A 20,343-nucleotide genomic window follows, 5' to 3' on the forward strand; every position below is an offset into this window, starting at 1 on the left:
TGTTAAATTATTGTAGGAAATAAAATCCCTGGATTTTTTTTTTAGGCAAAACACAGATTTCCTATTTAACATTTACCTGTAAAAGTACCACAGTCCTAGAAACATGCATATGGTAGGAGGTAAATTTAGGTAATCCAGGGTATTTCCTGAATGTTGTGGGTTGTTTTCAGAGGTGTAACAGAAGATTATTTTGTGACTTCATAATGAGAAGTTGGAGTGGACAAATGAGACTTGAAGGAATTTGTAATGTGGAGAAGACCCCACTTTAACATTTGATTCAGAGGCCAGTCCTGATGAAGTTGAGCTTTAATTTTTGGAGTAGAATAGCTGCAACTCTAGCTCCCTTTCTTTTGCCACCATCCCTGTACCCCACATCCACCCCCCCACCCCAGCTGCCTCATTCCATATCCTGACTGCCAGGGATCAGAAGGACAACCACAGTCATCTCCACCTGGACCTTCAGAGAGCTCAGATGTACACGCGTACTGCCAGGATCTTCACTCTAATCTTGCAGTCTTTTCATGGAAAATAGAATGATGCAGCACAGAAGGAAGTCATTCATCCCATTGAGCCTGTGCCAGCTTTTCACCAGGCCTATCCAATTGTTCTTTCCCCGCAACCCTGCAAATTTTAAGTATTTGTGCAATTCACATTTGAAAGTTATTAATCTGCTTCTACCACCTTTTCAGGCAGTGCATTCTGGATCATCATAACTTGCTGCGCATTTATTTCTTTCCCCTCATGTCACCTCTGGATCCTCTGCAAATTATCTTAAATCTGTTCCCTTTGGCTCCCTTTCACTAAATCAGTTTTTTTTAAGTGATGTCTGTAAGCTTTTCATTCAGGACTTGAGCCAAGTTTGTGATGATAGGAACCTGGTGCCAGAGCATGAAAAAATGCAGGGATGCTTAGCCTAGCCTAAGTAGCCATCTGCTAATGTGACCAAAGGGTACCAGTGGCAGATGAATTTAGCAAGTCTGTTAAATATTGGATCAGGACTCTGTACTTGTATTAAACAGACTCATGTGATTACTCTTTAAATTGGTGTGGATGCACACACAGGTCAGGGTGTGTGTGTGTTATTTTCTCAAAAAGCCTTTCACTTCTTTTCAACTTGCAAATCACCCTGTTCTCATGTCCTAAAGAGATGGAAACCTCTCTGGAGTGTTGGGAAGCCATATAACAATGGGGGCTACACACCTAAGGGAGACCACGTCCTTGCCTAGCAATCAGGAATCCATTTCAAGCATACGTTGTTGAATCGTTATCATACTGAGTTGATTTTCCCCTCCACAAGATTTATCACAGTGGCCCTACCCTGGCTGTGATGAGTTAACACCAAAATTGAATCAATGACTTCTGAAGCTTAGCTGCATCTTAACCTGCATTACATCCTCCTTTGATATCATCCTTGTTCTTGTTGATCTGCACTGGCTTCTGGTCCCTCACGGCCTCAAATGTAAAATCTTTAATCTCGTGTTTAAATCTATTCATAGCTTTGTTCCTCCTGGTAACTTACAATTACTTCCCTCCACTAACCCATCTCCCCTATTAAACTCTCTGACTCCGGAGTTTTGCGACCTCGCTTCAGCATTGATGATCAAGCCTTCACCCAGCTCAGTCCTCTGCATTTCCCTCCCTAAACCTCACCATTTCTCCACTTATCTTTCTTCCTCTTAAGACCCTCCTTAAACTCACCTTTGACCCTCCTTTGACACATTGTCTACTTTCTGATGACATCTCTTTTGGGGCCATTTTTATATTAAAAATGTTGTGAGAATGAGAGTTGCTGATATGATAATGCTGAGCTCTAATAGCTGAAGGGTGTGTTGCTGTCATTTATGTTCTGTTTCACCTGCAATATGTGAAATCTTGAATCACAGAGTAACTTGAGATTTACCAATTGGTCATACCAATTTCATCAAAAAAGAAATGGTGAGGTTTGCATCTTCCAGCTGTGAACCTGTGGAATGGGATCATACTGTGTAGAATGAAGGGACTGTATATTTGGTGACAATTGAGTATTGCCAGTTAGGGAGCCGATGCCTTCAGGCTAAGAAGGAAGAATCATTAAGTAAGGGATAGGAAAACATTGCTTTATGCAATGATTATGTTTGTCAAAAGCTGAAATCTTAATACCCTTAATACCTATGCAAAGTTCACCAGGGATGTACTTCAACCATTTCAACCGTGCGTAGTTTGTTTAAAAAATAATTAGTTCTTGGCAGATCTTAAATCGGTAATGAACAGGCAAATCATTTCATTTTGATTCTTTTTTAAGCGCTTATAAAATGAAATGAAATTACAACTATCGTTTTGGTTAGAATTCACTCGGAGACATCTCTGGGAAGGACTGCAGCTTTAAGATGACAATATCCAATCTCATGGACCAAGAGCTGTTGATGCAAAGCGTCTGTTAATTATGGAAAGTGATGCAAATCTCAGCATGCATCTGTTGTAGGACTGCATCTCCATGACAACAAGAGGTATTGGTAGCTGGCTGCTCCTGGAGGTTTACCAATACCTCAGTACGTTAAAGGATTTGATGGTTTCTGTATTTATTACTTGAACCTAGTAGTGCTTAATTTTCCAACCTGCACCCACCACTACGTTTGGGAGAGAACATCATGTAGCCCCTCTGATGAACATAGTGTAAGGAAATTTTGTTTGTATTTTTGCTGTCTTTAAAGTTTCAGAGCCTGATTACAACATTTTGTCCTTTCTTCCTTCTCAAAGTGAATAACCCACTGCAGAGCCTCAGGTGGCTTCTTTTTGTTCCCTATTTGTTGTTGAGTTCCTTCTCCCCATTGAAGTTACTCCCATGTGCTGCGGAAAGTTACTGTGGCAAAAGACCAAACAAGCAATCTGTCCCCCAGGCCTCTTGTAGGTGCCAACCTGCTGGATTTCTTGGAGCTATCTGAGAACTGTCCACGCAGGATTGCGAGTCTCCGTTACTGCTCACATACATACATATGATTATAGATTGTGGAGGTGCTGAAGGTATTGATACACTGGAAGCCCATTGAGAAACATCGGAGATTCTGCTTTTGCGTATGACTTTCAGGCAATTTAAAAGAGTTTGAGCAAAAAAGATATTTGCTGACGTTGTCAAGTGCGAATGTGTCATAAGTGTCAACAATTCTGTGACTGCGGCTTTGTATTGAATTAGAAGAAAAGAAAGATATGTGTCATTTCAGAACAGCAAAGGGATTTGGGCTGACAGTGGAAAACATTTAACCACCGTCAGGGAAAGGAATTTTAAAAAATGCAAAGTTCAGTAAATATTAATAGTAACAATATCTAGGAAAAATTGCCGTAAGTGTTTGCAGTGACATATGTAGGAGCCAGAGTGCCAGCAGGGAGTAGAAATATCTTTTGAGTGCAGTAAATTTAGATCACTCTGAGTCAGCAAAATATATTAATTTCCTGAACTAGAAGCTCTATTTTAAATGTTCCAGCCCAAAGCTGAGAGCAATTGACTGAAGAGATTGCCACCCCATCTGTATCCCAGCCACAGCTCTTGAAGTTCCAGTGTTGTTATCTTTAGTCATGTTGTTTTTACTGTGCCCCGAACAATGGGGCACAGCAGTGTAATGGTTGAATTACTGGACTTGTCAACCAAAAGTCTGGTTAATAATCCAGAGTTCAATCCTGCCAGTTTGAGAATTTTATTTCAGTTTTAAAATAAACTAATGATCTGGAAATAATAACCTGTTATCAGTAAAATTGGCTATGAATCTGTTTTGACTGGCATCTAACTTATCCGGTTTACTCACCCCTTGCAGAAGGCCACCTACTGTTCTGACCCAGCCTGGTCTATACATGACTCCAGTCCAAAACCAATTCTTAACTATCAGGAAAGACTGGGGCACTCTGCTCTAGAAAAAAGAAGACTGAGGGGTCACCTAATAGAAAATTAATTTAAAATTATGAAGGTGTTTGATGAGGTGCACATAGAGAAAATGTTTCCACTTGTTGGTGGAACATTACACGTTATTATTTTAAGATGCTCACTAATAAATGCAAAAAGAAATTCAGAAGAAACATCTTCATCCAGAGAGTGGTTAGAATGTGGAACTTGCTACCACCTGAAGTAGTTGAGGTAAATAGCATAGATGCATTTAAAGTAATCGAGATAATACGTGAGGGAGAGAGGAATGAAGGTTATGCTGATGGGAGTGAGATTAAAGTAGAATGGGAGGGAATTTGTTTGGAGCATAAACACCAAGGGCAATTAGGGATGGGCAATAAATGCTGGCCTAGCCAGCAGCACCCGCATCCCATGAATGAATAAATTAAAAGAAAACAGCATGGACCAGTTTGGCCAAATAGCCTGTTTTTCTGTTGCAAATACTACGTAACTTTAGCAAGCTGTGTTAATCTTAGGTGGTTTCAAGAAGTCAAGCTGTCACCACCACCATCTTCTCAAGGACAAGGGACGGGCAATAAATGCCAACTTTGGCAGCAATGCACAGACCCCCAAGACCAAATAAAACAAAATAAGATGTAACAAAAGAAATCTGCCTGTGTGTTTTGCACAGTGATATGGTACACCAATTAAAATATTAATTCAGCTCTCTTTTATCTGGGCAGAATTGAAAGCCCAAGGTAAGTTCCATGGAAACAACTTGAACCGCTGCCAAATGAGAAGCAGACTGGTGGAAGTGGGACAGCTGGGCGCGCCCATGTTCTTTCATCACCACTATGATCGCTACTTCTTTCCCCGGTAGGTGCTGTGCCCTGCAGCATCGTTGGAGGTGCTCACTGCCTTTGAATACCCAGAACTGCTGTCCTATACTCCTTTGCAGCATAAAAGAAATCAAAGTGAACTTAACTCTCGTCTTGCTGAACGATTGTGTCCGTTAGCGCTGAAGAGAATCTCGACCAGACTCCTTTTTTCTAAAAAAAAAAAAATGAACTGTTGTGGAGGATTACAGTTCAACTTTTCCTTTTTGTGGGTTCTTTCCCCCTTCCAACCTCTCGGTTGGTGTAATTTAAAAATTACATGAAGGAGTTGCTAAGCCCAACAGCACCGGGAGCTCCATTACCGTGGAGATACAGTCATTAACCTGTGATGTTTGGAATTCAATGTGTGTTAACACAGCTGTCACTCAGTGCTGTGCCCATTAAATACTTTGTGCTAGTTTCTCTCTCTTTTCTTTCTTTCTCTCTCTCTCTCTCTCTCTCTCTCAGCACTAAACAACAGAAACCAAAGACTCCTGTCAATGTAGTAGACAAATTATATGGAATTAGCTTTAATTTCTGTATAATATGTTTTTTTAAATATCAAAATTAAAGCATTGTTGTTAGAGTCCCAATGAGGGAAGCTAGTGGGAGAAGTGAAACCCTTTGCACACAGCCCTGACACTTGTGTCAATACACAGCACCTGGAGCTCAGCAAATAGCGATTTCAGTAACCCAGACTGGTCCTGAAAACCATAGTGTACTGTACAGCACGAGTATATTTTTCAGCTTTTCCCAAACCTGTGTGTATGTAGCAAGGTAACCATTTCAGTTGCAGACTGTCCTGATAATTCAACGTCAATTAATTTGAATTACAGGATAATTCACATTAGCAACAGGATTAGGCATACAGCCCCTCAGGCCTGCTCTGCTCTTGATCATGGATGATTGGAACGTCAACTGCCCTTTCTACTTTTGCTTCACATCCTTTGATACCCTTCCTTACCTGACAATCAATCTATCTTCAGTTTGAGAGTACCAGATTTCTGCCACTGTTTGTATGGAAAAAGTGCTTGCTGATTTCCCTCTTAAATCCAGCAAGCACTGTTAGTCAACAACTTAAGCATTCACTCCATCCACTGCCAAGCACAGTAGCTGAAGTGTTACCATTTACAAGATGCACTACAGCAACTCACCAAGGTTCCTTCGACAGCACCTTCCAAGCCAGCTACCTCTACCTAGAAGACAAGGGCAGTAGATGCATGGAAACACCACCATCTGCAAGTTCCCTCCCAAGCCACAGACCATCCTGACTTGAAATTATATTGCTGTTCCTTCATTATCATGGGATCAAAATACGAGAACTCCCTCTCCTACAGCACAGTGGATGTACCTACACCAGATGGACTGCAGTGGTTCAAGAAGGTGGCTCACCACGACCACCCTAAGGGCAATTAGGGTTGAGCAGCAAATGCTGGCCTTGCCAATGATGCCCCTTTTCCGTGAAAGAATAAAATTAAAGGTTTTGACATTGTGCTAGATCACAAACAAGTCTGTACTTCATATTTTTTCAGGTTTTACATATAACATGACCAAGCAATATCAGCTCATTTGCTCACATCTCAATCCTCAATGCTTTCTATTTGACTGCTGATTGTGAAAGGTGACAAATACATACTTGTATCCTAGTTGAAGATGATCATGTCTGATTTTGGATGGCTGATATGTCATTAGTCAGCTCAGTGCAAGTAACATACACATCTAGTAAGCAGTGACTGCCCTTTCTTGTCTTATCATGTGCCTGATTCATGCTTCAGTATGGCTTGCACAGTAGTGGATATTTGTAGGTGGAATGAGCTGGCACTGGCAGGGCTGTTAATCAGCTGTGTTTTGTCCTGTAAAAGAATATCAGTGGATTTCTGATTTAACATTCCAATTCAATTTCTGGGAGCCTGCCTCGGAGAATTAACTCCTGGCATTTCTGGTATTAAAACCATTTTCCATGGCCCAGGATCGTAGACTCAACTAAAACTGCCGTGTGACAATAGAAAACTAATTTAACAGCATGAAGGCCAGGCTTCTAGAATCCAGAGTAAATGAACATTGAGCAGTAACATAAATGATGTGCATTCTCTGTAAAGCACTGGTATCTCGACATATTGAAGTCTGCTCTGTGATTATCTGGGGTAATTTAGTTGTTGGCTCTGTATTAGAGGTTCTACTTTAAAGCAGATCATTAAGCCATAGGATAAGAAATTGTCCCACCCCTGTTCCTTTGAGTAAGATCGTGACTGATCTGATTGTGGCCTAAACTCCACATTCCTGCCTGTTTTCCCCCATAACCCTTGACTCCCTTGTCAATCAAAAATCTATCTAACTCAGCCTTGAATATATTCAGTGACCTCCATGCTCTCTGGGGAAGAGAATTCCAAACACTAATGACCCTCTGGGGGAAGGAATTCCTCCTCATCCCCATCTTAAGTGGGAGAGCTCGAACTGTGCCCACTAGTTCTAGATTCCCCCATGAGTGGAAACATCCTCTCAGCTTCTACCAAAACATCCAATATGTTTCAATAAGATCACCTCACATTTTTCTAAACTTCAGTAAACATAGGTCCAACCTGCTCAACCTTTCTTCATAAGTCAACCCTTCATCCCAGGAATCAATTTAGTGAACCTCTTCTGAACTGCTTCTGAAGCAAATTTATCCCTCTAAGTAAGGAGAGCAAACATTGCATAGTGCTTTTTTTTTAATACTTCAGCCCCTGTGCAATAATGGCCGCCTCCTCCCCCTCCAGGTACTATGCACTAAAGGGATATTAGGACTTCCATTGGATTGATCCATGATATGCTTAACAAAGTACTGCAGTGATTTGACATTGCATTCTGCAATATGGCGGACCAGTAAACTCTCCCATTTTTACTGCCTGCCATCAGGTGTATTGGAAGTATTCCACCCTGTTTGGCCACATTATGAACTAGAAGTGAGACTTGAATCCACAGCTTTTGGCCCAGAGGTAGGGATGCTACTACAGTGCCACAAGACCTCCACAATAAAGGCTAACATTATTAATTACTTGCTGCACCTGCATGCTGACTTTTTGTGATTTTATGTACAAGGACATCCAGATCGCTTTGTACTGCAGCATTCTACAGTCACTATCCATTTAAATAATATTCTGTTTTTCTATTCTTCCCATCAACCTCACATTTTCCCACATTATATTCTATTTGCCAAATGTTTGCCCACTTACAATCTATCTATATCCTTTTGCAGATTCTTTGTATCCTCCTCAAAACTTGCTTTCCTGCACAGCTTTGTACCAGCAGCAAATTAGGCTACAATATAGTCTCTGTCCCTTCATCCAAGTCATTAATATAGATTGTAAATAGTTGAGGCCCCAGGACTAATCCTTGCAGCTAGTTAGATTGCCAACCTGAAAATGATCCATTTATCCCATCTGTTTCCTGTTAGTTAGCCAATCTTCTGTCCATGCTAATATGTCACCCTCAACACCATGAGCTCTTATCTTTAGTTGTAACCTTTTGTGTGGCACCTTATCGAATGCCTTTTGGAGATTCAAATAGACTATATCTACTGGTTCCCCTTTATCTACCCTGCTTGTTACATCCTCAAAGAACTCCAATGAATTTGTTAAATGTCATTTCCCTTTCACAAAACGATGTTGACTCTGCCTGATTATATTATTATGGTGTTCTTACTGTCCTGCTACTACCTCCTTAATAATGGATTTTAGCATTTTCCCATCGCCCAATGTTAAACTAACTGGCCCATAGTTTCCTGCTTTTAGTCCCTCTCCTTTCTTTAATAGTGAGTTACATTTTCAGTTTTCCAGTCTGCTGAGACATTTCCAGAATCTGGGGAATTTTGGAAGGTTACAACCAATGCATCCACTATCACTGCAGCCACTTCTTTTTAAGACCCTAGGAAATTGGCCATCAGGTCCAGCGGCTTTGTCAATCTTTAGACTCATTAGTTTTCCTAGTACTTTTTTTGAGCAATCATGACTGTTTTAACTTCCTCCCCTGCTTTTCTACTATTCTTTGTAAACTTGTTGAGTCTTCTACTTTGAAGACAGATATAAAATACCTGTTCAAAGTGCCTGCCATTTCCTTGTTTCCCCACTATTAATCCCTCAGTCTCAACATCTAAGGGAGCATTGCTCACTTTAGCTACTCTTTTTTTACTTGTGGAAGCTTTTCTGTCTGCTAGTTTTTATATTTCCTGCTAGTTTTCTCACATACTCCCAATTTCTCCCTTTTTTTAGTTATCCTTTGCTGGTCGCCAAAATTTTCCCGATCTTCTGACCTACCAGTAATCTTTGCAGCATTTGTGCATCTTTTTCAATTTGATACCGTTCTTAATTTCCTTAGTTAGCCATGGATGGTGCATGCTTCTCTTGGAGTATTTCTTTCTTGATGGAATATATATTTTCTCCTGTAGTGTAAATAGTTGTGGTTGTTTGAAATTTGGCATTCAAGTGTTTGTGCTGATGAATGCGAGACAAAAAAACTTAATCTTTCTTTTCAGCAGTATTCAAGTTCTGTACTACCAAGCGACTGTTTATATATATCTTTGAGAGTTCTGAAAGATCTCCTTCAATGTCTGCCACTGCTTCTCTACCATCTTACCTTTTAACTGATTTTCCCAGTTCACTTTAGCCAACTCTGTCTTCACACCTTGTAGTTGCCTTTATTATAGCCACTAGTTGCAGATCCAAATTTCTTACCTTCAAACTGAATGTGAAATTTAGTAACCGCTGTTGCCCAGAGGATCCTTTTACCATGAGGTAATTTATTAATATTATCTCATTACAATTAACAGGTCTCAAACAAGCCTGTTTCTTGAGCTGTTCTGGAATGTATTGTTCTAAGAATGTCCTGAATGCTCTCCATGAACTCATCCTTCAGGCTGCTTTTGCCAATTTGACTCATCCAATCTATATGAAGATTAAAATCTCCCACAATTATTGCAGTACCTCTCTTACAAGCCCCATTATTTCTTGATTTATACTCTGTCTAGCTACCATCAGGAGGCCTATAAGCTACTCCCACCAGTGACTTCTCTCCTTTGTTATTTCTTATCTCCGTTCCACCCAAATGATTCTACATCTTGATCTTCTGAACCATAATCATTTCTTGCTCCTGTACTGATCTCATCCTCTATTAAGAGCTACCCCACCTCCCATTTCTTCGTGTCCTTCCAAAATGTCAAGTACCCATTGAATATTCAGGTCCCAGCCGTGGTCACTTGCAACCGTGACTATTGCATCATACTTATTTATTTCTACTTTTGCTATCAATTCATCTATCTTGTTACAAATGCTGCATACATTCAGATAAAGGGCCTTTAATTCTGTTTTTATACCATTGTTCCCAACTCTGACCTTATTTGCTTATGTTTGTACACTCTCTCCCTTCCTGTCATGCTCTGGTTATCAATAACCTTCACTATTGCCCTGTCCTTTCTCCTTAACTCTACATATGTCCTCTCGTGTGACCCCCATCCTCCACTATTTAGATTAAAGCCCTCTCTACAGCCCTAGTTGTACAAATCGCCAGTACACTGGTCCCAGTGCAGTTCAGGTGAAGGCCATCCCATGGTGCAGCTGCTTCTTTCCCCAGTACTGGCACCAATGTCCCATGAATCAAAACCCATTTCTTCCACCAGTCTTTGAGCCACGCATTCAACTCTCTGATCTTATTTACCCTACACCAATTTGCTTGTGGCTCAGGTAATAATTTAGAGATTATTAACTTTGTGTGGTCCTGCTTTTTAATTTAGCCCCTAGCTGCTAATATTCCCTCAGCAACATCTTTATCTTAGCCCTACCTCTGTCATTGGTACCCACATGGACCATGACAACTGGATCCTTCCCCTCCAACTCCAAGCTCCCCTCCAGCACTTAGGAGATGTCCTTAACCCTGGCAATGGGCAGGCAACACAGCCTTCAGGACTTATGTACTCGGCTACTAAGAACAGTATCTATTCCCCTAACTATGCTGTCCTCTACTAGAGCCCACTTCACTTGAATGGCCTCTGCACCACGGTGCTGTGGTCAATTTGCTCATCCTCTCTGCAATCTCTGCTCTTGACCATACAAGCTGCAGGAACCTTTTGGACAATTGCAAGGGCTGAGGATTCTCCATTGCTACCATCCGGATACCCTTAACCACCTCCCTTAGTCACATCCTCCTGCCCCTAACTGTGGATCGAATCTGAAGTATCTAGCCTAAGGGATGTGACTGCCTATTAAAACAAAGTGTCCAGATAACTTACCCTTCCCTGTTGCATCGCAATGTCCAAAGCTCAGACTCCAGCTCATCAACCTGGAGCTGAAGTTCCTCAAGCTGCAGACATTTACTGCAGATGTGGTTGCCGGAGATCACATAGGTATTCACCAGCTTCCACATGCCACAACTGCGATTCATTACCTATCCTTCCATCTTTATTTTGTTTTATTTAATTAGGTCTCAAGTTTAGAGTATCACACAACGGTCATCTGTAGGTATATTATGGAATTTAGCTGGTAATGCTATAAATTGAATATATTTATATCCCTCCGCTACAGGTTAAACTACTGCCACATTTTAGAGGGGGAAAAAAAACCACTTAAACCTCACCAATCATAGAACCATAGAAAAGTTACAGCATAGAAGGAAGCCATTCAGCCTATCTTGTCCATGCCAGCCCGAGGACACCCAGGTGCCTTTTCTAATCCCACCTTCCTGCACCCAGCCCATAGCCCTGCAGCTTACAGCACTTAAGCTGCAGATCCAGGTACTTTTTAAAAGAGTTTAGAGTTTCTGCCTCTCCCACCAACTTGGGCAGTGAATTCCTGACACCCACGACCCTCTATGTAAAAAAAAGTTTTTCCTCATGTCCCCCCTACACCTCCTGCCACTTAGCTTGAATCATCTACCTGCACACCTAATTAATGTCTCCAGGCTTCAGTTGTTTGGTCTCACTGCCTCTTACTCCCTGTCTTGGACCACAACATTTTTGTAAGAGGCCAGAACAGTACCTCCTCCCTCACTGCCCTGAATTCCCTCACTTACCAAATTCCCAGATTTAAGTCCTTGGTCTCGTTGCACTCGGTCTCCAGCTGCAACCTCCATGTGACTTGCTCTGTGCATCCAAGATGCAGCCAAAAGGCCATATGTGGTCAGCAGGTCCTGGAAATCTGGGCCTTGAAGCCCATTGCAGTCTACTCCTGAAGCAGAACAGCAATTTCAAAGAGTAACGTCAAATCAGAACAGGTTGCAAATAGCTTGGGAGGCGGGGAGAGTGGAGAGGAGGAGGTCCATGTATTTTTACACATTGATTTTTATTTTTAGTTTTTTTTTGTGGTTCTTAGCTGCTGCTGCATTCTCTCGCTTTTCCTGCTAGCTGATGGTAAATGATGCAAGGTGGAAGTTGAGATGGATGGAGCATTGTTCTCCCAAAACCCCCATTGATCATTTCAGCAGCATCCTTGCCTTTGAGTCAGAAGGTTGTGTGTTCAATTCCCACTCCAGAGGCATGAGTGTACATTCTAATCTAGTGCCTCAGTGCAGTATCAAAGTAGTGCTGCATTGTCGGAGGTGGTGCATTCAGATGAGGCTTAAAACCAATGTCCCATTTGCTGTCTCAGACGATTGTAAAAGATCCCATGGCACTATTTGAAGACCAATATTTATGATTCATAAACATATATATCAGATCATTTATCTATTTTGCTGTTTATGGGACTTTGCTGAGTGCAAATTGGCTGCTGTTTCTCTCTTCATTACAGCAGTAATTCAACTTGAGAAGTATTTATTTAGCTGTGAAGCACTTTGGGGGACTCTTGCGGCCAGAAAAGGGCTATATAAATATAAGTTCCTTCTTTCTGTGTGGTTTTGAGGGACTGCACAGCTGATGTAGGTGAAAAGATTGGATACCCTTTCTTCAGATCATTATAATGCTTTTCAGGTGACTGCTTGCTTGATCAGTCATGCTGATCATTTGAACTCTCATCGGTGTTTCAATGTAATTAAATAAACCAAGTTCATGCATACGTTTTTCTTTGGTAGTAACCTTTGTACGCCTGACTTCCTGTGCATGAGGTGGAGCTCCTGGATATCCCAGCATTTATTGGAACATAGTTCCCATACTGGTTTTGCTTCTGTATTCGGGTGAGGGGCGTGGTCTTTTGAACCCCAAGTCCCCAGGGGCTGAAGTTGCCCTTCTGATCCACACACTTCTTCAGCTTCAGAATTGGATTAAGGCACTCGGATAATACTACACTTGTGACCCTTCTTTCTCTACCCTTGATCCTTAATCTCTTTGCTGACCCTTTGTTTATATATGTGTAAATAAGCTTTGAAAGTCCTTGTGCTAATTGTACACATTTCAGTTTATTATGCGGGATAAGGGTAATGGAGCATTGTGAGCTGTGGACTTTTGGGCAGCTCATATTTTATACTGCCCTACTGGAGAGAAGAATTCCCATTGCCTCCTCTCCTCAACGTACTGTGTTCTGAATGTGGTTTAACCCTTTTGAGTACAAACCCGTATCCATCTGTTTCAGATGAAGTTACATTGTTTCATAGTTTGCCATTGTGAGATTTGAACTCTTGATACTCTTTTTGAGTAAACCTGTTTCCATCTGTTTCAGATGAAGTTACATTGTTTCATAGTTTGCCATTGTGAGATTTGAACTCTTGATCTTAGGGTTATAAACCCAGTACCATAACCACTTGGCCATTTAGGCCAAGCCTGAACATGGTTTAACATTGCAGGCCAATATCTTCTAAGTAGATGCGGCCTAGTTGAATTTAATTAATTTTTAGTAAGGAATGCCATGTCTCCCGATGGCCCAGCTGGTTAAGACATTGATTAGTTGAGCCCTGGAGATGAGCGAGGTCCCAAGTTCAATCCCTGATTTGTACTAATTTAATTGATGTCAGCTGAAGAAGTGCTGCAATTGACCTTAGTGCCTCATTGGCAAAGGGAGGGGTAAATTGGCCAGGGTTGCTGCTTCTGATTGCTATCCAGTCAACTTTCAGGGAATGCATATTTTAGAGATGTCAGGATTATTCTTACCTGAAGAACCATACGAACCCGAAATGTTAACTCTGTTTCTCTCCCCACGGGTGCTGCCAGACCTGCTGAGTTTTTTCAGCATTCTCTGTTTCTATTTTAGGTTTCCAGCATCTGCAGTATTTTGCCTTTATTATCCTAACAGCATTCAACAACAACAACTTGTGTTTCTCTATCCACTTATCACCATAAAGCATCCCAAGGTCTTTCAAGGGATCACTATCAAACAAAGTCTGACACTGAGCCATAGAAATATTGGGGCAGATGACGACGTTGTTTAATGGAGCACCTTAAAGAGGGTAGAGAGGCTGAGCTTAGAGCCTGGACAGCTGAAGGCAACAGATGCCTTTGGCAGAGCAGTTAAAATCATGAATGAACAAAAGGCCAGAACTGGATGACATCAGACTTCTGATGTTCAGCTTCTAAGCTGCATGTGAACAATAACCACTTGGGCAATGTAACAAAGAGTACTTGGCATGCGTGGAGCTGCCAAGAGTTTAAAGCTTGTAAGAGAGCAGGAACAAGGAAAAATTCAATCGTAGCTAAATCTCTCTTATCTTGGGGAAGATGGCCGGTGGGGGGTGGGGGAAGAGAAAAAGTGACTGAGGAGTGACCTAATAGAGGCCTTTAAAATTATGAAAGGTGTTGATAGAGTGGATACCGAGACAATCTTTCCTCTTGTGGGGAAGAACATAATTCAAGGTCACTAATATAAGGTTGTCACCAAGAAATCCAATAGAGAATTCAGAAGAAACTTCTTCACCCAAAGAGTGGTAAGAATGTGGAACTCACTACCAACGGGTGTAATTAAAGTGAATAGTATAGATGCATTTAACAATAAATTGGACAACTATATGAGGAAGGAAATAGATGGTGACAGTGATAGTTTTGGATGAGGAAAGATGGGAGGAGACTTGTGGAACATAAATGGTCTAGTTGGGCTGAATGGCCTGTTTCTGTGCCCTATATCCTCTTTAATACTATATGGAGGAAGGAAGAATGGGGGAACAAAGAGCAATAATACAAGTACTACCTGCCATCCCAATCAACAGATGCAACTTCAGTTACTCTCCACAAAAGCTACTTCCACCTTGCAATCTGCCATCAAATCAAGCATCTGTATTGTCTGCCACAGAATGTACGAAGTGCGTTCCATTCACCTGTGATCTTGATCGTCACATAAAATAATGTTATGATTTAATAGTGCAAACACACAAACTGGCTCAGCTTGTCATTGAATCATTCTAGACCTGCCCATCCATACTTTACAAAGAAGCCAGAGTTAGGACAATGAGAATATAAATGGAAGGAGGATGGTACAGAGGCATATAAATGTTTTTAGAGCATTGCTGTACGAGATCTGATTTATTAAGAGGGAGAACTGTGCTGTTGAATATTCTGTCTTTTGGCTAAGTTGCTAAATTGATGCTCCGCCAACCCTCTTTTGTCTGGAGAGCCCCTTGTTCCATGCATTCTCCTTAAACAATAAAAATGCTTTGTTAGTGTCATCAGCACTCAGTATTTCCATAAACTATCAAAAGAGCAGGCTTCAGTGATCGAGTTGTGGGAGGAGCTGAAATAATCATTGCACTCAATAGATATTACACAATTGTTGAACCCCTAGGCTTTGATGGCCAACATAGATAATGCCAATTTCTTCTCTGCTGCACTCAGTAAATCCTCACATCCATTTCCTACTGCTATCAATGATTGGGCTCCAATATCTGCCAGTCATACTCTACTGCTCTCACGACTTTCAATTTAGAGAAGAGCATTTCAAACTAAACTGTATTTAAAACAAACTGTATTGCACAAAAGTTCCAACCTTTTCCTTTAAATTAAAATGTTAATAATGTTCAAAGAAGGAACTTGCATTTGTATAGCTCCTTCCATGACCTCAGGACATCCTGAGTGCATTACAGCCAATGAGGTACTTCTTGAAAGTGTAGTTACTGTTGTAATGTAAAAACCTGCACAGCAAAGCCCCTTAATCAGCAGTGAGTCAATGACCAGATAATCTGTTTTAGTGATGTTGGTTTAGGGATACATATCGATCAGGACATAAGGGAAAATTTCCCTCCTTTTCAAAATTTCCTTCATTTACGTCCACAAAAGACGGTTGGCGGAGCATCAATTTAGCACCTTAGCCAAAAGACAGCATCTTCAACAGCACAGTTCTCCCTCAGTATTACATTGGGAGTGACAACCTGGATTGTGTGCTTGTTGGAGTAAGTTTTGTAATAACGCCCTCAGGATTTCTCCCCTTTTATTTAATCGTCTTAGGATTTAAGAATCCACACACAGTAATAACATTAGGCTCTGCTTTCTTGTCCATTAAAGACAATTTTAAGTTTCCTCCATACTTCTGAGTTGCCAATCTGTCAAGCTGCTGTGATCAGGGGTTCACAAAGACCAGACTCAGCACCTCAAGATGGGTGCAAACCACCCCCCAACCCCGGAGGGGAAACAAGGATGTACACCATTGTGTATGTTCCAATTTTATTTTCAGTGACACTCAAGAACAATATTGCTGGCCCAGGAACCAGGTCTAGCAGATGGTATGTGGTCCTGGGAGAAAAAGAATGGATTTCTCACCTCAGAACATACAAATCTTAAAATTAAGAAAATGAACTGATTCACGTGCTTTTAAGTAGAGTAATACAGACCTTTTAGCAATAACAATTTTAATTTAAATAACGTATTTATCATTAGAGAAAAAATACTACAAGGTACATCAGAGCTGCAATCAGATCAATATTGGGAGCAAATCAAAAATATCAGGAAGGATGACCAAATGCTTGTGGACTTTGAGATGGAGCCAGGGATTGAGGGAGGGAATTCCAGAATTTGGCACATGGATGGCTGAAGGGACATGGATGCCAGTGATGAGATACGGGGCACATTCAGGAGTTGGGTTGTAGGCTGGAGGAGATCACAGAAATAGGAACGGGAAGGCCACGAGGATAAGAATTTGAAATCTGAGACATTGGGGGGGACTGGGAGCAGCTGAAACTTTTAGTGAGAAGAATCATAGTGGGAGTGAATGCAAAAACAAACCATCAATCTTGAGATTAAGTAGTGATCTTTTCACATTCACCAAATCTAATTTTAGGGAGGGAAACGATCCATAAAGATCAGCAATTTGAAAATTGATCACAGTTAATTGCAGCCCCATTGTGAGAAGCCCTGTAATGCCCATTTACCAGTGACCTTTACTTTAGAAGTCTCCAATATACAGCAAACAAAAACCCCTGCAAATCAGTAATAGACGCCGAAAATGCTGGAAATGCACTGGAGATGCTGGATCTGATGTATCACCTTTTAGAAGAGACGCTAAACCAAGGCCCAGACTTTCCTGTCAGGTGGATCTAAAAACTGCCATAGTATTATTTCGAAGAAGAGCAGGGGAGTTCTCCCTGGCCAGTATTTATCCCATAACCAACAAACAATCTGACCGTTTATCACATTGGTGTTTGTGGGAGCTTGCTGTGTACAAATTGGCTGCTGCGTTTCCTCAATTTCAAAAGCATTTAATTGGCTGTAAAGCACCCTGGAACATCCTGAATTCATGGAAGGTGTGGCATAAATGCAAGTTATTTCTTTTGTGTTTTAGTTTTATTTGATAGAGTCTCAATTCAATTCTTTCCTGGTCAGCAGTTCCAAGTAACATGATCTGATCTGATGACAGAGAGGCTGCATATAATTTTTTCTCCAGTTTAAAATAGACTAAGCTAAGGAAAGGTAAAGGTTCCAGTTTTTATTTAAAGTACATAAGTAATTTAACTTTTTTACTGTATTTAACTTAAAGTAAGGGTCCTTTTTCAACTAGAGGCATGGCAGGGCAGCTCAGTTCCGTGTTATGTATCGCCTGCAACACGTGGGAAGTCCTAGATGTTCCTTGCGCTCTGACTAACCACGTGTGCAGGAAGTGCCACCAGCTGCAGCTACTTGAGCTCCGAATTTCAGAGCTTGAGCGGCATCTGGAGGCACTGAGGTGCATCCGCAAGGCTGAGTGTTTCGTAGATAGTACATTTTTAGACATGGTCACCGCACAGCTAACGGAAGTGCAGACAGAGAGGGAATGGGTGACCATCATTCAGAAGAAAGGTGTCAGGCAGGTAGCCAGGAAATCTCCAGGGAGCATCTCGCTTGAGAACCATCTTTCTGTGTTGCAAAATGGTGAGAGTGGCAGTTCCTCTGGGGAGTGCAGCCATGCTCATGGCACTGTGAGTGGCTCAGTTGCACAGGAGGGGAGGAAAAAGAGGGGAAGAGCTACATTGGTAGGAGACTTGATAGTAAGGAGAACAGACAGGCATTTCTGCGGCCATTGGCGTGACTCCAGGATGGAATGTTGCATCCCTAGTGCCAGGATCAAGGATGTCACTGAGCAGCTGCAGGGCATCCTAAAAGGGGAGGGCAAACAGACAGAGATCGTGGTACATATTGGAACAACACAGGTGGAAAGAGGGATGAGGTCCTGCAAGCAGAATTTAGGGAGTTAGGAAACAGATTAAAAAACAGGACCTCAAAGATTATAATCTCTGGATTACTTCTGGTGCCATGCGCTAGTGAGTATAGAAATAGGAGGTTAGTCCAGATGACTGTGTGGCTGGAGAGAGGGTGCAGGAAGGAGTGATTTAGATTTCTGGGACATTGGGACTGTTTCTGGGGACGGTGGGACATGTACAAGGCGGACGGGTTGCACCTGAACCAGAATGGGACCAGCATCCTTGCGGGGAGGGTTTAACTAACTTGGCAGGGAGATGGGATCCTGAGAGGAGGTTCAGTAGGGGGAGATGCACAGCCAAAATTAGAAGAGAGAGCAAGTGAGTCTGGGAGGCATAGAAATTATAGGCCAGTTAAGGCACAAGGGAGGTTGGCAAGGTTGGATGGTATTTATTTCAATGCAAGGAGTCTGACGAATAAGGCAGTTGAGTTGAGGGCACAATGGAAGAATGATGTCATTGTTGTCACACACATATGGTTGAGAGAGGGGCAGGATTGGCAGCTCAATATTCCAGGATGCAGGGTCTTCAGGCGAGACAGGGAAGGAGGTAAAAGAGGAAGGGGTATTACAACAGAAACAAAAATACCTGGAAAAACTCAGCAGTTCTGACAGCATCTGCAGAGAGGGATATAGTTGATGTTTCGAGTCCGTATGACCCTTCATCAGAAGGGGTATCGCAATATTGATCAAGGAATCAATTACAGCAGTAAGGCGGGATGGCACCTTAGAAGGCTCCTCAAATGAAGCCCAATGGGTAGAACTAAAAAACAAAAAAAGGAGTAATCACATTGCTTGGAGTGTACTGTAGGCCCCCAAACAGTCAGAGAGAAATAGAAGAGCAGATATGTAGACAAATTTCAGAGAAGTGTAAAAATAATAGGGTAGTAATAGTGGGGGATTTCAACTTCCCCAACATTAACTGGGTTAATCATAGTGTGATAGGTTTAGCGGGAGCAGAATTCTTAAAATGCATCCAGGAGAGCTTTTTAAACCAGTATGTAGAAGGCCATACAAAAGAGGGGGCAGCCCTGGACTTAATTTTAGGGAATGAAGCCGGGCAAGTGGTAGAAGCATCAATGGTGGAGCATTTTATAGATAGTGATCATAACTCAGTTAGGTTCAAGGTTGTTATGGAAAAGGACAAGGATCGGCCAGAAATCGGAGTTCTAAATTGGGGGAAGGCCAATTTTAATAAGATCAGATATGATTTAGCCAGAATGGACAGGGAGTGGCTACTTTTAGGTAAATCTGCATCAGAGCAGTGGGACTCATTCAAGAAGGAAATAGGGAGAGTACATGGCCAACATATCCCAGTAAAGACAAAGGGTGGAACCAACAAATCCAGGGAACCCTGGGTGTCGAGCAATATAGAGGATTGGATAAAGAGAAAAAGGGAGGCTTCTGGCAGATACCGAGGGCCCAAAACAACAGAAGCCCTGGAGGAGTATAGAATGTGTAGGGGAGGACTTAAAAAGGAAATTAGGAGAGCAAAAAGGGGGCAGGAAGAATCATTGGCAGGTAAAATAAAGGAAAATCCAAAGTTATTTTACAAGTACATGAGTAAGAGGATAACTAGGGAAAGAGTAGGTCCCATTAAGGACCATAGTGGTAATTCATGTTGGAGCCGGAAGACATAGGTAGGGTTCTAAATGAATACTTTGTGTCAGTGTTCACGAGTAAGAGGGACGATGTGGGTATGGAAATCGGGCAGAAGGACTGTAATATAATTAAATAAATTAGCATAGAAAGGGAGGAGGTTCGAAGTGGTCTGGCAAGCTTAAAAGTAGATAAATCTCCAGGCCTGGATGAAATGTATCCCAGGCTGTTGAGTTAGGCAAGGGAGGAGATAGCAGGGACCCTGGCAATAATTTTCAATACCTCTCTGGCCACAGGAGAGGTGCCAGAGGACTGGAGGACAGCCAATGTGGTACAATTATTCAAGAAGGGATGAAGGGATAAACCAGGAGACGGTCTAACCTTAGTGGTGGGGAAAGTATTAAATGAAATTCTGAGGGACAGAATTAATGTACACTTGGAGAGGCAGGGATTAATCAAGTATAGTCAGCAT

General features: G+C 41.7%; 1 protein-coding gene across 1 annotated transcript in view; it reads left to right on the plus strand.

Annotated features, from left to right (window-relative positions):
• The window catches only part of LOC121287049 (rho GTPase-activating protein 39-like), a 172,163-nt gene that overhangs the window by 108,839 nt on the left and 42,981 nt on the right, over positions 1–20,343 (plus strand). The window lies entirely within an intron of this gene.

Source organism: Carcharodon carcharias, chromosome 14 (assembly GCF_017639515.1).
Source record: "Carcharodon carcharias isolate sCarCar2 chromosome 14, sCarCar2.pri, whole genome shotgun sequence".
NCBI lineage: Eukaryota > Metazoa > Chordata > Chondrichthyes > Lamniformes > Lamnidae > Carcharodon > Carcharodon carcharias.